This window comes from Ipomoea nil, unplaced genomic scaffold (assembly GCF_001879475.1).
Source record: "Ipomoea nil cultivar Tokyo-kokei standard unplaced genomic scaffold, Asagao_1.1 scaffold1334, whole genome shotgun sequence".
Classification (NCBI taxonomy): domain Eukaryota; kingdom Viridiplantae; phylum Streptophyta; class Magnoliopsida; order Solanales; family Convolvulaceae; genus Ipomoea; species Ipomoea nil.
This window is the reverse complement of record NW_017617762.1, coordinates 397,026-414,536: the sequence shown is the minus strand read 5'-3', so window position 1 is coordinate 414,536 and position 17,511 is coordinate 397,026. Positions and strand designations below refer to the sequence as shown.

General features: G+C 39.0%; 1 long non-coding RNA gene across 1 annotated transcript; it reads left to right on the top strand.

The window, feature by feature from the left end:
* The first annotated feature begins 206 nt into the window (after positions 1-206).
* Positions 207-13,390, top strand: LOC109185593. Its single transcript, XR_002054988.1, has 3 exons — positions 207-219; positions 2,876-2,877; positions 13,267-13,390. It is a non-coding gene; the product is annotated as an uncharacterized LOC109185593 (long non-coding RNA).
* The last annotated feature ends 4,121 nt before the right edge of the window (positions 13,391-17,511 follow it).

The following is a 17,511-nucleotide window of genomic DNA, read 5'->3' as shown; positions in this document are numbered from 1 at the left end:
GTGAATACCGTACCGTACGCTCGAGTACGACACTAACGCTTGCGCTGAAATCACCAATAGGTGTTTCTTTTTTTTTTTTTTCACCACATCGATTGTTCGTAACCGCATTAATCCACGATTAATTTGGTTTTTCTCTTTTTATTCTTTAAAGAATAAACATGTGTTACATGCCAACACATCTCGTAGGTGCTAACAGATTAGCCCTCACGAATCCATTCGGTTTTGACCGAAAGGCCACAAACCCGAATCAGTGTTTCCGAAATTGAAGCACGAATCAGTGCTTAGTAGTGAAGCACGAAACATGCTATACCAAGCATGAATCATTGCTCCCAAACTAACGCGCCGATTCCAAAGCAATCTCTATTGCTTTTAAATTATAAACTCACAGCAACATTCGGTTGCTTAAATTATAATTACAGTGCTACTTTGTACTAGCTAGGATTATTAGTTAATTACACAATTAACCAAATCTCCTTTCGTGCTAATCACATAACACTTTTACAATGCTAAATTTAATTAGCCACATACGAAAGATTTAAGCTAAGTAGACTAGCATTAAGACCGATCATAATCTAGCACCTTTATTGCTATTACCAAAACACCAATTGCTTAAGTTTTCAACACCTAAAGGTGCAGCCACCAAGTGGCCGAAAGTGCCTAATTAAGCACTCTACCTAGTGCTTGATAGCACTGTTACAGTGTTTTAATTTGCACTTCCAAGTGCCAAATTAAATTGCACTTTCCATTAGTGCTACAAAGCACTATTCACCAAAACACAATTTGTCTCAAATTAGATAACTAGTATAATTTGGAATTTTTTGATCAAGTTAATTATAACACAATTAACGAGAACAAATCAACCAAATTTTCCAACTAGTTGAATCAAACTCATATAATCGTTCTTAGAATATTATTTAAAATATTCAACACTTGAGCTGTGACGCTCTCGATTATATAGTTATTCCAATTTTTGACATATTGATCCTTGAAATCCGTATCGTTCTACATGAACCAGGACCGTAGTCCTTTTACGGGATTTCAAACATGTAACACGCTTGTTACATTTCGTTCCAGCCGTTAAGCCATTTTAGCATTTTCCACATAATGCTACGTGATGCACTACGCACCCGTATTGAATCATTTCATACATTCAACATTATTTCATCAAATAATTCGTATGTACTATGATTCAATAGCCCAATGGAACAATTCATTTTTTATTCAACAATAAAAAAAAATGTATCACAAGGATACTACAACATTTATTTAACAAATAAATAAATAGGAAAAATTACATTGGAAACACATTTCCTTATTCCTATCTCGTAGTAATCCTTCAAACCCGTGTGCCTTGTTCCATTTTCAACCGTCCACTCCACAAAGGGTGGTCCATAGCGCACAGCGGGGGTACCTCGGTTGTGACCTCACTCGTCCAACCATCCACATGTTTTAAACATAGCGAAGTTGTCCTCAACCTTTTCACTAGGATGACGGTTCGCTTTGTAGTGGCATTTCTCCTTCTTCTCGTAATCTTCTTGAAAGCTAAGCTTCCGCTTAAGTTTCCTTTGATTACGGTTGAAGTCATTGGTCACACTACAATAGTCCTCAGACCATGTAGTTATTACACCATCATAGGATCCTTCGTGGCTTTTAGCCGATCCACTAGACAACACAATAGGTACCAATTGTGTGCCATTAGCCACAGGTCTACCGGATCGTGAACCAAAATTCTCCGGAGCACCATCGTGTGTTTTTGCAACTCCCATGGAAATATTATTTCCAACGTTGCTGCCATCAACTGGCATCACGGAATGTGCAACTTCGTTGCCTTTCCGACCATTTGAATGTGCACCTCCGGCAACATTCACAGATCCAACACTTTTGGAATCCATCGACTTGTTCATTATCAAAATTGATAAGGTTTTAAGATTGTTGGTGAAAATGAACCAAAATCGATTTAATATCCCTTAAAATAATATTTATATATATACACACGAAATATATATAAAATATTATTGGATACATATATCCGAAATATATATATATACACACAAATATATATGAAACGGACCCAACGGTTATATATACATGTATATCTACGAAAAAGATATACCAATATATATCAACCAAAAGGAAAATATAATCCTTAGATTATAATTCCAAAACAACAAGAAAGAACGAATTTTTGCTTAGAGCATAATCCAAAACAAGAAAGAAGAAGAAAGAAATGTACGAGTTAGGCAAAGTGCCTGTCTTTCCTTAAAACCTTATTTGCCACCTCCCAAAAGTGCTAGGAGCGTTGTGACCTAGGTTTCCCAGGATAAAACGTACAACGGTTCGACGTTTGAGCACCCAAACGAACGAACCCGACGAACTAGAGCACGGGCAAAACACAGCTTCAAGAATGGAGTAGGAGCAGAATTTTGAGAAGAAAAAGTGCTTATCTTTGTGTGTTGTGTCACTCTCGTTCTTCCCTCTCTTGTTGCCTCTCACTATGTGGTTCAAAAGCCTCTACTCCCACTACACTCTTATATAGGAGGTTGGTACTTAATAGCATTATTATGACACATTAACCAACATAAATTCAATTTAAAAATTGAATTATAACGTTTGAAACGGTCGTACTTATTATCGAAATAATATCAACGGTCACGAACTTAATATCCGATTAATTCGTACCGACCATAACGTCCCGTTTCAAATATCTGAGTGACCGAGAAGTCCGTAAAAACCCGAAAGGTTAACGAATTGGGACCGGAAACCACACCCGAGTGGTCTGCAAGCACCGAAACGGTGCAGCACGAATCAATGCAAATAGCATTGACTCGTGCTAGAAGCACCAAACTGGTGCTACACGATAGGACTCACACGAAAGGAGTCCAAAAACCAAAGCATGAATTTGCTCAAAAGCACGAAACTTCACTTTGAATCCCAAATCATTATTTTAAGCTTTCTCAAAGCTTAATCATGTTTTAAGCTTATGCCTTCGTGATACACATCACAGCTAATTCTTTAATTAGCTATCAAGCTTAAAACCTTGCACATTTCGGGTACAAACAAATCACAACAATAGCTAATTTAATTAGCAACTATCTTAAGATTTTGACTTCTCTGAAATAGGTTCACTTTGAGAATCAATTTCTCATTCACCTATTACCCATTTTGAGCGTACATTATATCAAATTCTTCGTCTCACTACGAAGAACCCGAATCCACCTTGACCCGACCCAAATCGGAAGTGGATCCCACATATATTTGTACCACAAAATAATCACTCAAAATATCATTTTAATGCTATTTTTTTCCAACATTAATTACATGTTGGTATTATAGTTAAGATTTAGCAAACACTTTTTATGTGAGTGAAAAACATATGATATATAACATGAAACAACTGAAGAAAATGTTTAGTGCAATACAATAAAATTTGATACATTACCTATATAATTACATGGAAATAGTGAATTTTGCAACAAAAATAATAATATAGCACTAAAAATGATGCCAAACCAGATATCAAAGGGAAAACTACTCCTGAAAACTATTTATAAAATATCAAAGGAAAAAGAACACAAAAGTGAGGACAACCCAGATAAGGAAAGTAAATGTTAACACTTGAAAATCATTTTTAACTCTAAAAAAACAATTGAAATCCTAACTATAATATAGCCATATAGTTTGGTGAGCAATTATTGTTACAATTATTTTTTTAAATGGTGATGATGATTAATAGTCATTTATATTTATAAATAATTGTTTGGTCTTTAAAGGTCAATTGTATGTTGCTACATCTAGAGTTAGAAATCTCAAAGGTCTAAAAATTTTGATCCGTGGTGACTCTAAAATTGTAATTCAATTACAATTGTAGTTTACTAAGTTCTTAAAAATTTGTAATATTAAATACTATGTACTAAATTTTTAATATAGTTTAAGATTTGTAGTAATCACCCACCTTAAATATTATTTTAATTGTAAATATATTTATGTTCATAATTTTATCATAGGAATTCAACATAATAATTATTAAATAATAAAAATTTTATATATGAATAAACCTCATATAGGGTATATTTTTATAACATATTTTTTGTGCATCGCACGGGAAAAATACTAGTTAATTTAGTAGTAACAATATAATAACATCTCTCCTAACATATTCCTTCCGGACTTTGACATCTCCCTACTGTAAAATTAATATTCAAGCAAAACAGCAACAGAGGATGAGTCTACTAATTGTTTTAATAACATTAATCATTGGGGGAAAAAAATGTATTGAACCTTAATTACATGTTTAGAGCTTGACATTAAGCACTGCTGATTGACTAGTCATTTGTTGGTTTTCAGATGATACTTTGTAGTTTATATACATGAGTATGGTGGTGGTCCGGGTCTTTCTCAATCCGTTTAATCTCTGTTCGCTTCGAGTGTGAACTATGAGGTGGTCCGGATTTTAACGGACAGGTCCGTCCGATTAATCTATGTTCGCTTCGGGAGGCACAGAAGCTATTCTGAAATTCCCCCTTATAAAAAGAGCTCATTTGCCACTTGAGCTACCCTGTTGGGGGACAGGTCCGTCCGATTAATCTATGTTCGCTTCGGGAGGCACAGAAGCTATCCTGAAATTCTCTCTCATAAAGAGAGCTCATTTGCCACTTGAGTTACCCTGTTGGGGGACAGGTCCGTCCGATTAATCTATGTTCGCTTCGGGAGGCACAGAAGCTATCCCGAAATTCTCCCTCATAAAGAGAGCTCATTTGCCACTTGAGCTACCCTGTTGGGTTATTATAGATTTTTTCTTAAATTATTATTGGATTCAAATATTTTTGAATGTTACTGACTCTACCTACGGAAGCACAAAGAGCCAATAACGCCTCCATTGAGGCTCGAACTCACAACTTCCCATATGGGAATCCAACCCTGGTGCTATTAGATCACAATGTCTTGGCTTGGATTCAAATATTTTAATAATTATAAAATATATTACCCTTCTCATCCCTACTTTAGAATAATCGAATATAAAATGAGGAAGAAAAAATAACAAGATCATTGTCCATGCATTAAATATCATGCTTGAAAAAATCGCTAGGCGCTCCTCGAGCGTTTAGGCAGCGATTAATCGGCGCCTAGGCACCCGTATATTTTTAATTTTATTTTTTATTTTTTAAAAAATTATTTAAAATTTTGTAAATTTTTAAGATTGGATAATTATAAACTATTTAATACTTTAATAGTTAATACTAAAATATTAAATATTAACATAAAAAAACATATAGAGTTTGAACAATTTAAGGTTATTTCACTAAAAAATAATGCCATTTTGAGTAAAATAACCCATTTAAAAAAGAAGGGAAAAATAGTTAAATTGCCAATTAGAAGACCGCGTCAGTGCCTAAGATGCCTAAACTAGTCGGCGCCTAGGAGGCCTAGACGTTCAGTGCCTAGGCGGCCTAGGCAGCCACCTAGTTGGCCAGTCGCTTAGACCACCGATTATGGTGATACGCTTGGCAGTCGGCCAGTGTCTAGCACCTAAACGCTAATTAATCAGTGTCTAGTCGGGATTTTTGTAACATTGTTAAATACAAAACTTTAATATTAAAGAATAAATTTTAAAAAATTTGTTAAGAGTCATAATGAGTGCCACGTAAGAGGGGTTTTTGATGAGAGTCAGAATTGATATGTCTATATTTGGGGTTCCACCTCCGTTGGGATTAGGGGTGGGAATAGGCCAGGCCCCTTGTAGGGGCCTATGTCCTGGCCTAATTAAAGCCCAGTTAGGCCTAGCTCGTTTAGTAAAAAGGTCAGGCTTGAGCCAATTTCAAAGCCTATTAAACTAAACAGGCCAGACCTATATATACCAGGGAGGCCTGTCATATATATATATATATATATATATATATATATATATATATATATATATATATATATATATATATATATATATATTCTATTTTATGCCTAATATTTGTATATTTACAATATAACCCCAAGTATATATTATTTAGATATACTAAAGTTTTGTATACTTATGTAATTATGTATTAGTTTTGTATTAGGCACATTTCTTATATTATTTAGATATACTAAAATTTTTAAAAAGTCTTAAAATGTATGCTTTAATAGGCTAAGGTAGGACATACTTTGAAGCATTTTTAATGACTTAAATATTAAACAGGCTTTTTAAAAGGCTTTAGGCCAGGCTAGGCTAATTGCAGGCTCAGGCTTGAGCCTAACAAAAAGCCTACATACAGGCTCAGGCCCAGGCCCAGGCTTTAGATTTTCGTAACAGGCCCAGGCCTAATTTTCCAAAGCTCGGCTCGGCTCGGCCTATTTCTACCCCTAGTTGGGATGTAAAAACAAAAATGAAACTTTAATATTAAAGATTAAATATTAAAAAGATTGTTACATTTTTATTTTAGGATATTGAAACCAAATCTCTTCGCTATCTGACACGATAATAAATCTTTTTTTTTTTGTTTTGAAAATGAACAATAAATCACTTTTTAATTTGATCCCCTGGAGATGCACGAGGGAAGTATTCCAACTTTCTTAGCCGATCTTAGGATTTTGCTCACCTCAGAGGCATGGCATTCATCATATCCAAAGCTTCACAATAACAGTTCTCTTCAGCGCAGAGGATTTCGAGAGCAAGCAGCATGTAAGTGTAAAAATATTACACGTTAGATCCTCATATAATTGGCTCAAATTAGTTGTCAAAATTAGTTAAGAGGTTAGTGTCTGGATCAGCGCCAGGAGGTGAGACAAAGAAAGGGAAAACTCGGTCAACGTGCATTTAGTCAAGACCCTACTTACAAGGAGTTTTTAAATTAAGTGAAGCAGTTTAAAATGAGGAAATATAAGATGCACAATTTTGGATAAAGGAGGCTCTTCAATACCTCTATAAAATGCTACTTTGTTTAGCATTTCATTCGAAGATTTTTAACAAGAATTCTTTCATCTAAATCTTATATATCTCACGGCTGATTAGATACTTACTGGTGAAGAAGATCTCACAACGGGTTCACGATGCAACGAAGATAGCCTGCACGTCAAGTCCACGTAGTTGCTTGAGTAGGTTCTGGAGTAGATGAAGTTTATGCTTTATAGTGTAATGTTCTCTCCTATTTTACTTTTATTGTTCATCTAGTGGATTTGGGTTGACGTGAGTGGCCCATTAGACGTAGGAGTGAGGCTTCGAACTGCGTGAACATATCCTGGTGCACGGTTCCTTTCTATTGCTTTTATAGTTCATTTCGTTGTTCTGTCTGGCGTAGATCTTGGAGCTAGTCCAGCCTAATAATTGAATTAAAAATTAGTACGAACCTTTAGGGTATTTCTTGCATTCAAGGTCTACGAGCTTTTTCAATTGGTATCAGAGCGGGGGACTTAAGTTACTAGTCTAACCAATCTGGCTTTCTCGTGTTTCTTGAACTCAAGAACTCGGTATTTGTTATTTATTCTGTTTGTCTGGTTTTTCTTCTGTAGCTCACTGTGTATTGAGTCTTGCAGCATGGAAGGACATAGAGCACCTCCTGAACTAACAGGTGACAACTATGCATACTGGAAGGCCCGCACCAAAATGCATCTGCGAGCTCAAGGGGAGAGGGTCTGGAGGGCTGTTATTACAGGGTGGACTCATCCTACCAAAGATGGAGACACTTCAGAAGATCCTCCAGTTCTTAAACCAGAATCAGAATGGTCAGAAACTGAGATGATCACCGCCGGCTACAATCACAAAGCCTTAGACACTATCTTTTCGCTAATGCATGAGAGTCAGTTTACTATTGTTGCAGGGTGTGACTTTGCTAAAAAAGCATGGGATGCCTTGGAAACTACCTATGAGGGAACTACATCGGTCAAACAATCTAAACTGCAAATGGTTCAATCTGATTTTGAAGATCTAAAGATGAAAGATGATGAAACCATTGTTGACTTCCATGCTCGCGTTCAAGAGCTAGCAAATCGTGCAAAGTATCTTATGTGAACCATTTCCTCAACCGAAACTCATAAAAAAGATCTTGCGTTCACTCTCTCCACGTTTTCGAATGAAAGTCACAGCCATTCAAGAGCATGACGGATGGGAAAAGAAAACCATTCAACAACTAATGGGGAGTTTGCAAACGTATGAGATGGAAATTCTTGCTAGTCCTGGGACAAAAGGGAAAACCGTGGTTTTTACGGCTGAAGACACTGGAGCTGGATCTGATCCAGATGAGGTAATTGATGATCCTGTAGTGTTCTTATCTAAAGGTTTCTCTAAACTATTGCAACAGGTGAAACAACGACAAAATGGAAGGAATAGCAAGTTTCAAAATCCAAAAGGATCGGGATCAACCACTGCTCGAAACAACCAAAGATCCAATTTGTCCAATCTACGTCCGGGTTCATCACATAATTCTCAATCCAAAGAGAAGTCCGATGGCAAAGGAATTCGGTGCTATGAATGTGAAGGGTTCGGCCATGTGCAAGTTGAGTGCCCAACATATCTAAGGCGTAAGAATTCGATGAAAGTAGCGCTAACCTGGAGTGATGACGATGAACCTGAACCTGATCCAGGATCTGATCCAGATGAGTTCTTTGGGAACTTTGTTGCATTCACGGCCATCACCAACGTAACTCTTGAATCTGAGGTTGATGAAGACTCAGAAACTGAAGAATTTGTGTCGGCTGAAGACCGCGACTTACCAACCCCCTCGTTTGAGTTAGAATATAAAAACTGTATGCCAAATGGGAAATACTTGTAAGAGTGAATAGATCTCTGTCTAGTCAAGTTAGCAATCTAGAGTGAAAAAATATAAGGAGCAACACACACAGTAATGTTGAAACATACATTTGTAACACCAGGAAATTTGTAACGCAGTTCGGGCGAAATACCCTAATCTGCGAGGCACTTCTCGTATTAAGAATTAGCCTAAATTCACTATGAGCAACTTCAAAAATACAGAGTATAGGAAGAGGGAAACTTTACACAATAGATCTCACAATCTCTCATAATCTATTGAAACCTAACTCTCGTATTACTCCAAAGTGATAGACTCTCTTTCTCAATATATCTATATGCACTCGATCAGATTACAAAGGTAAGATCGCTGCATCTATTCTTCTAAGAGTCTTATTATATAGGTGACACTTGATCATAATCCTAGTTGAAGTATGAATCATAATTAGACTAGGATTTGAATGATACTTGTAGTTTGACTAGGAGATAATTGAATTTTATCTTCAATTATCCATTTGCCAATAATATTCTTCACAAGTCTTTATTCAACATAGAGAATGGTAGGAAAGTGTATCAAAATCAAATATCTGACAGGGACAATATCATTAAAGATAGCCGAAAACGAGAAGAAGAACTCAAACTAGAGTTGGAGTCTCTGAAACGCAGGGTTAAAATGATGGACAATACGTCCACATTAGACCAAATCTTGGACTCTGGTCGAAAGACAACCACTGAGTGAGGTTGAACATTTTGTTCTTAATGGATCCATAAGCCCGAATTCGGGAATAGTGTTGAGACGGATAGATGGATACACCTACTTGAGTGTGAAGGTTTGGTCACCTTCTGTGAAAGGTTATGGGCGGTCTTTCTAAAACACTCTTGAGCATCCTGAGGAATATTGATCAACATATGCTTATATCGCAGAACTGCTTAAGGTAAAGTATGTGTCATATGGTTCAATTCTTGGTTCTAAGGGTTCAAGATTATTTCACTCCTTAGATAAGGGAAACTATATTTCACTATGTGTTGGTTCAATCTTTAGATACTAACACTTATGTACTTAGCCTACATTGCTTAGAGTTTGGTGTCAGGTTTTTCCTTTCCATTAGTGGGGGATTGTAAGTAATGCAAAGATTTATTCAGAAACTATATTATAAGATTGCTGATAAAGTAGTTTGACTCACCTAGTCATATTGTCTTATTCTTTCTCCAACTTTTCAGCTTCCTAGCCTAGTTTTTATAACAACCTTTTTACTGCATTGCTGCACTATATATATTCTCCCTGTTGGTAAAAGAGACGCACAAAAGTTATGAAAGGAAAAGAAAGACATACAGAAGTTCTCTTCCATACACTCTTTATTTTTTTTCCTTAACTCTGAGCAATTGTATGCAAGTTCTCCTCGTCGATTCCGGGTGCACGGGTTCGAACGAGATGCTGTGTAAACCTCGGGGGGCGGCGCCGGTTTAATCTGCACTGAGCTGCGAAACGCTTCTAAGGCAGTAGATATATTCCACGACACAGCGTATACAGGTTCTGCAATTATTTTCTTGTCTCTTTTGTTCCGTTAATCTGTTCCCGGGGCTACGTTAGCTTGTGCCGTTTTTCAGTTTCTGGTTCATGTTTTCTTGTGTTTATCAGTAATATTATTCCTACAATAGGTATTACAATTTCTTTTAATAAGTAACATTTCATATATAAATATTACAATATTTACATTAGAATTATATTTTGTTAGTATCATAAATGTATTATGATGAAGCAAAAATGCATTTTGAATGTAAAATTAGTGACAGGATAATAGGGCTGGCACCTGACCCGGATCATAAGGGGCATCTGACCCGGTGCCATATTTGACCCGACACCACATGGAAACCCAACGAACAGAACTCCAACTGACAGAATTCCAACAGGTGTCACCTTTATTGCCATTGAAGCCACCATTGATGCCACCATTGATGAGAGAGAATTAAAGGCTTAGCTCCCCATTTATGTCCCATGTTATTACCGTTAGCACCCTTGAATAAGTAGATGCTCCCCTCAGCTTGGGAGGACACGTTCAATACTCTGGACAAAGACAAATTCTGATTCTTGTACTGAAACACTTAGCAATACAACTATTGTCACTCATTTACACAAAATAATATTATCCGATAACATATTTACCGTCATTGGTGCTTTCATTGAGAGCCTGAGTCCCACACTCAAGCAGGCGATGACACACACAACTCATTTCTCTTTCAACAGCGAGCTTGAAAGAATAGTGTCCCGCAGCTCCCACGGTTCCTGCAACGTGAACAATGGCAATGCCTCAGGTGACCTCCGGGACCAACTCACCAACAATCGCGGAGGGGACCTCCGAGAACAGCTCAACAACGGGAGGCTCGGGGACCTTCGAGACCAACTCAACAATGGAGGGGACCTTCGAGACCAACTCAACAATGGAGGGGCGAACCGAGTCGTGAACCTCCAAGCGACCATTCAGCAAGCAGTGACGGCGGTGCTAAATCAGGTGGCGGTGGGACTGCAAGGCCAAGTGCCCCCGCCGCGGCCCCAGGAAATAGGGGTAGAGACCCAAAGAATTGGACCGGCCAGACGACAACCAAGCCCTTCCCAATCTGCACCAGAACGATTGGGATAGAGGGCGCCCGTGCGGCAAAGATTAGGATCACAGGCCGAGGGGTCTTCTACCAGAGGCCCTCGCCAACACGAAAACAAAGAAGCCGAGAGATCACTTACAGAGGAGGTGGGCGAGTCTCGAGAGCCGACCCCACGCCGACGCGTTGATGAGTCAGCCCTACGTCGACACTTGGAGGAGCGACGCGCTGATGAGCGGGTTCCACACCGACACTTAGATGAACGGAACGTCGAGGAACCAGTTTCGCGTCAACACTCAGATGGACGGCATGTCGATGAACTAGCTCCACGCCGACACATGGAGGAGCGGCAGCCGGCCCCGCGCCGGCACCCCGACTAGTCGGCCCTGGTCGAGAGGCTGCAGAAAAGAATCGAGGAGTTAGAAAGAAGGGTGGAGACACGGGAGCAGTCGCCGGAACCCGAGGTACGGATGGCAGCACCATTCTCCCCAAGCATCATGGACGTACCTTTGCCGATGGACTTTAGGTTGCCCGCCATCAAGGAGTACACGGGGGCCACTGACCCACGTGTCCACATAACGAGGTACAAGGCTGCTATGGTAATGATCGGGGCAGGGGACGCCATCATGTGCCGAGCGTTCTTGTCCACCCTGGATGGAGCGGCCCAAGACTGGTTCAACACCATCCCGGATGGGTCGATCCAAAACTTTGGGGAGTTGTCCAAGAGCTTCCTGACATACTTCTCCGGTAGCATACATCGTAAGAAAACCTTCTCTCACCTCTGTGTAGTGAAGCAAGATAGAGGCGAGAGCCTCAAAGACTTCCTGATCAAATGGAAAAAGGAAGTCAATAATGTCTACGACTTCGACTCCAAGGCGGCGATCCTGATATTTATCCATGCCTTAAGATCAGGGTATTTCCACAAGCAGCTGAACGCCCACCACCCCCGCTCTTATGAAGATCTGATGAGGACGGCTAGCCGCTATGCCGAAGCAGAGGACGTCGACAGGAAGAAGAAGGACGAAGAGGACGGTAGGAAAGGTGGGAAGCCTAGGAAAGCTGGTCCGCCCAGCCAGGCACCACTCTCGAACTACCCGACCGCAGGGAAAGGCCGAGACCACGAACGACCTCGCCTGGTCCCCCAGTCAAGCACCACTCTCGAACCACCCGACCGCAGAGAAAGACCGAGACCACGAACGACCTCGCATGGTCCCCTTGCGTAATTTAACTCCTCTTACCCATCCCGCCAGTTTCATTTTAAAGCAAGCTGAGGAGATGGGAATGGTAGAATTCCCCGAGGAGTGCATGAAGGTCTCCCCAAAGGCAGACCAAACAAAGTATTGCAGGTTTCATAGGCAAGCCGGCGACGATACGGATGAGTGTCACATTTTGAAGAGACAAATAGAAGAACTCATTCAGCAGGACTACTTCCGACATTTCGTCAAGCGATCCAAGTAGTAGCAACAGCCGCAACACAATCCACCAAAAAATGTCTGGAGGAATGAGGATGGCACCGAGCCGTCCACCTCGAACGCCAAAAAAAAGAGAACACGACCAAATATCAGAGCAGAATGATAGCGAGAAAGAAACCGAGGTGGCGCCCAGACGACAAAAGAAGCACACCATACACTTCATCTGTGGTGGACCCGTAGGGGGCGACACGCCCGCGGAAAGAAAGAAGTGGAGCTGGCAGCTATACGTGTGAGAAGTGGTGAGTCTTCCCAGAGAAAAGAAACAGAGACAGGAGGCCATCACCTTCTCTGGTGATGACCTCCCAGTGGGCCCGTTACCCCATCGTGACGCCCTGGTGATTAAGATGGACGTCAACGATGTCATGGTCCGCCGCATCTTAGTCGACACGGGAAGCTCAGTCAATGTGATGTATTACGATGCCTTCACCAAGTTAGGGATACCTAGGAACCAGCTCAAAGAAGTACGTACCCACTCTCTGGTAGAGCTGTCAAAACGGGCCCAACCCGTCGGGCTGGGCCCGTTTACCCGTAGTTTTGGACGGGTTGGGTGGGAGAAATCCCAACCCGTCCCGTTTTCGGCCCGTCCCGTTTAACCCGTGTTGGGCACGGGTTGAACCCGTGGGTTACACGGGTAACCCGTCCCGTGCATTAAATAAATAAAATAATTATATGTTGTCTACTTGTCTACGGAATACTAGTCTACTAACTATACTCCGAATAAAAATAGGGGAAATTGGGATAACCCTAAAAATCGCCTCATTCTCAGACAGTTAGACAGAGACAGTGAGACACTCAGACACCTCGCTCCTCGGCCCTCGCCCGCTCGCCGAGACAGACTCACAGACGACGACCTCGCCTCTGCCACTGCCAGTCAGCGCCTCGGCCGACGGAAGACGCCGGTGTGCCGGACGCCGGACGACGCCACCGCGAGCCGCGACCTGGACGGCTGGACGACCACGGACGACAGCTCCTCGCCTCCTCCAGTCCTCGCCGACGGACGACCACGGACGACGCCACCGGAGCCGCGACCTAGACTGCTTCACAGTAGACTACTTCACTTCTCAGCCTTCTCTGTACACTGTACCAGGTATTTTTTTATTAATTAATTAATTAATATTTTATTTAATTGTTATTGTTTAATAGTTTAAAAATTTAAATGTATTGTTATTCTTGGATGTTGAATCTTGATGTAATGAACTAATGATGTTATTATTTAGATTGTTATTGTTGAGTTGATTAAATGTATTATTGTTGAGTTTTTGTTGTTGTATGTTGAGTTGTTGACTTGTTAAAACTACATGCTATTTAATCTTTATTGTTGATTGTTGATGTGTTGTGACTTGTGAGTATAAATATATAATAAATTAATAATGTTTGTAATTAAAATGTGAATCTTTTGCAATTTGCAGCAAAATGACTTCTCCTAGTGTGAATTGTACTGGTAGTGCTGTTGGTAATAATGATGAATTTGATTTAGACTCCGAGATGCCTAGTACTCAACAGCCTACATCTCCTATCCAAGAAATTGAACAACCTAATCCTGAAGAGCCTAAGCGTAAAAAAGCTAAATCCACTACTTCTGATGTTTGGAAGTCATTTACTAAAAATCCTGTACTAGTTGATGGTAAAGAAAAGGCTAATTGTAATGGTTGTGGAAAGGAATATACTATTGGTGGCATTAAATATGGAACATCTTCTATATTACGTCATATTCCAAAATGTGTTGCTCTTCCTAAGTATCATAATATTGGGACAATGATGTTAGATGCACAAGGAAAGTTGAGATCTAGGCAGCTTGATCACAAACTTTTACGGGAGACTATGGCAATGGATATTATTGAACATAACCTTCCATATTCTTTTGTGGAATATAGAAGAGTTAGAGAGATGCTTTTAATTTGTAATCCAGATGTGAATGAGTATACAAGAAATACTGCAGTGAATGATGTATGGAATGTTTATCTTGATAAGAAAATGGAGTTAAAACAACAATTGAGTAGGTCTCCTAGCAGAATTTGTTTAACTTCTGATTGTTGGACTGCATATACAGTTGAAGGCTATATTTGTATTACTGCTCACTTTGTGGATAGGAATTGGAAGTTAAATAGCAAGATTCTTGCTTTATGCAAAATGGAGCCTCCACACACTGGTATACAGTTAGCCGGGGCAGTTTTTGATTCTTTGAAAGAGTGGGGAATTGATAAGAAAATATTTTCTTTGACTTTGGACAATGCTTCTGCAAATGATAGCATGCAAAATATTTTAAAACAACGTTTGTGTTTGCAGAATAGTTTGTTGTGTGATGGTGAGTTCTTTCATATTCGGTGTTCTGCACATATCTTGAATTTAATTGTTCAAGAAGGGTTGAAAGCTGCAAGTACTAGTATTCAAAAGATTAGGGAAAGTATCAAATATGTGAAACAATCTGAAGCAAGAAGAATATTGTTTGCTAAGTGTGTGGAGCAAGTAGGAGGAATTGATGATAGTGTGGGCTTGAAGTTAGATGTCCCCACTAGATGGAATTCAATTTATGTCATGCTAGACAGTGTGATGAAGTATCAACAAGTTTTTGGGTGTTTAGTATTACGTGACAAGAATTTCATCAGTTGTCCTTCGAGTGAGGAATGGAAGAGAGGGGAATTGATTCGGGATTTCTTGGCTCCCTTTTACATCATCACTAATTTATTTTCTGGGTCCTGTTATCCTACTTCCAATTTGTATTTTATGCAAATTTGGAAAATAGAGCGTTTGTTGAAGATACATGAAGATTGTGATGATTTGATACTTAAAGATATGGCATTAAGAATGAAAGTGAAGTTTGAAAAATATTGGAGTGATTACAGTGTTATTCTTTCTATTGCTGCTGTTCTTGATCCTATGTTGAAGTTTGATTTGATCAATTTTTGATATGAAAAGTCTGATTCTATTGGTTGGGAAAACAAGGTGAATGTTGTTAAGAGAAAGATGTATCAGTTATTTAAGCAATATGAGAATGGGATAAGTTTGGTTTCAACTTCAACTTCAACTTCAACTTCTTCTTCACAAGTTCAAGCAGATTCTTCTCATGCACCAGAAATCAATTACTTTGGAGTAAGTGTTTAAACTTAATAAATTTATTTCAAATTCTATTTAATATGCTTTCAAGTTTTAATTAATTAATTAATTGTGATTTGTGCAATTGTGTTATTTGTGTAGGAGTTTACATATTTTTCTAGTGAAAATAGTGTTGTTATCAAAAAATCTGAGCTAGATACATATCTAGAATAGGGGAAGCTAGATCCTAAGTCTAACATGAAAATGGATGTTCTACAATATTGGAAAGAGCATCAAGCTAGATTTCCATGTCTATCCAAAATGGCTTGTGATATATTGAGCATTTCAATCACTACAGTTGCTAGTGAAAGTGCTTTTAGCATTGGCTCAAGAGTCTTGACAAAGTATAGATGTTCCCTTGACTCGGAAAATGTTCAAGCGCTCATTTGTACTCGCAATTGGTTGCTAGGATTTAATTCTGAAGGTATTAATGCATTATTATTATTATTTAATCGTTATTTAATAGTTAATACTTATTATATATACTTATAATTTCTAATGATTTATTGATTTATTTTATAAATTTATGTAGATGGTGGAGATCCTAGTATGGGTGAACTAATTATCAATTGAGAAGGGCAAAAGAGTTCTAAGTTCTAATGTTCTTGGTGGATGAAGGTACTTTAGGAGTTTAGGCTTTAGAGTTTATTTTTTTTAAGATTTGTATATTCATTTATTGATTTATTGTTTTACTAATTTATTCTTCTTCTTTTTTACAGTTATGAACTTATAGTTATGATGAATGATGATGCTATTGGGAAGGCTTCTAATGGATTTATCATTTATGGATTTTTGAATGCTTGAATATTTTGGACTTTTTGTTTGAATGTTTGAATATTTTGGACTTTTTGTTATGTGTGTCTTGCGATAGTGCGAAACTTGAACACTTTAAATGTTTTATTAAAATTGTGTTGAAAACTTGTAAGATTTGAATGTGGAATATGGACAATTGGACATGAATGTTGTGTTGGAATTAGGAAGTATGCCATTCTAGCTTTCTAGAGTTAAATTGTAATTTATTTATTATAAGTTATAACAAATTAACAATAAAATAAATAGATTGAAATAAATAAAATTTAAAAAAAAAATAAAAATTCGCACGGGCTGGGTTGGGATTTTCCCAGCCCGTATGAAAAACGGGCTGGCCCGTCCCGTCCCGTATTTTTTCAACCCGTGACGGGCCAGCCCGTATGGGACGGGCTGGCCCGTTTTGACAGCTCTACTCTCTGGATTTACGGGTGATTCAGTGGAGACGGAGGGGTCAGTGGTCTTACCAGTGGAGATAGGCACAAGCCCTAACATTCGCAAACTTGACGTGGAATTCATCTTGGGAAAACTCACTTGTGCGCACAACATCATATTGGGGAGGCCGGCACTGGAGGACCTCAAGGCCATAGTGTCAGTGGAACACTTGTGTATGAAGTTCCCTACTCCGAGTGGGATAGCAGTCGTCAGAGGAGACCAGCGAGCAGCCCGCAGTTGTTACGTAAAAGCATGCAAAAAGATTGGCAGTAAGGATCTACAAGTCCACACCATCTACAAAGATAATCGATCGGGTATGGAGCTCAGAACATTTAGTTAGATATTATCAGTAATACTTTGTAGTCTTGATCCGCCCAGACCTGTAAACAGTAT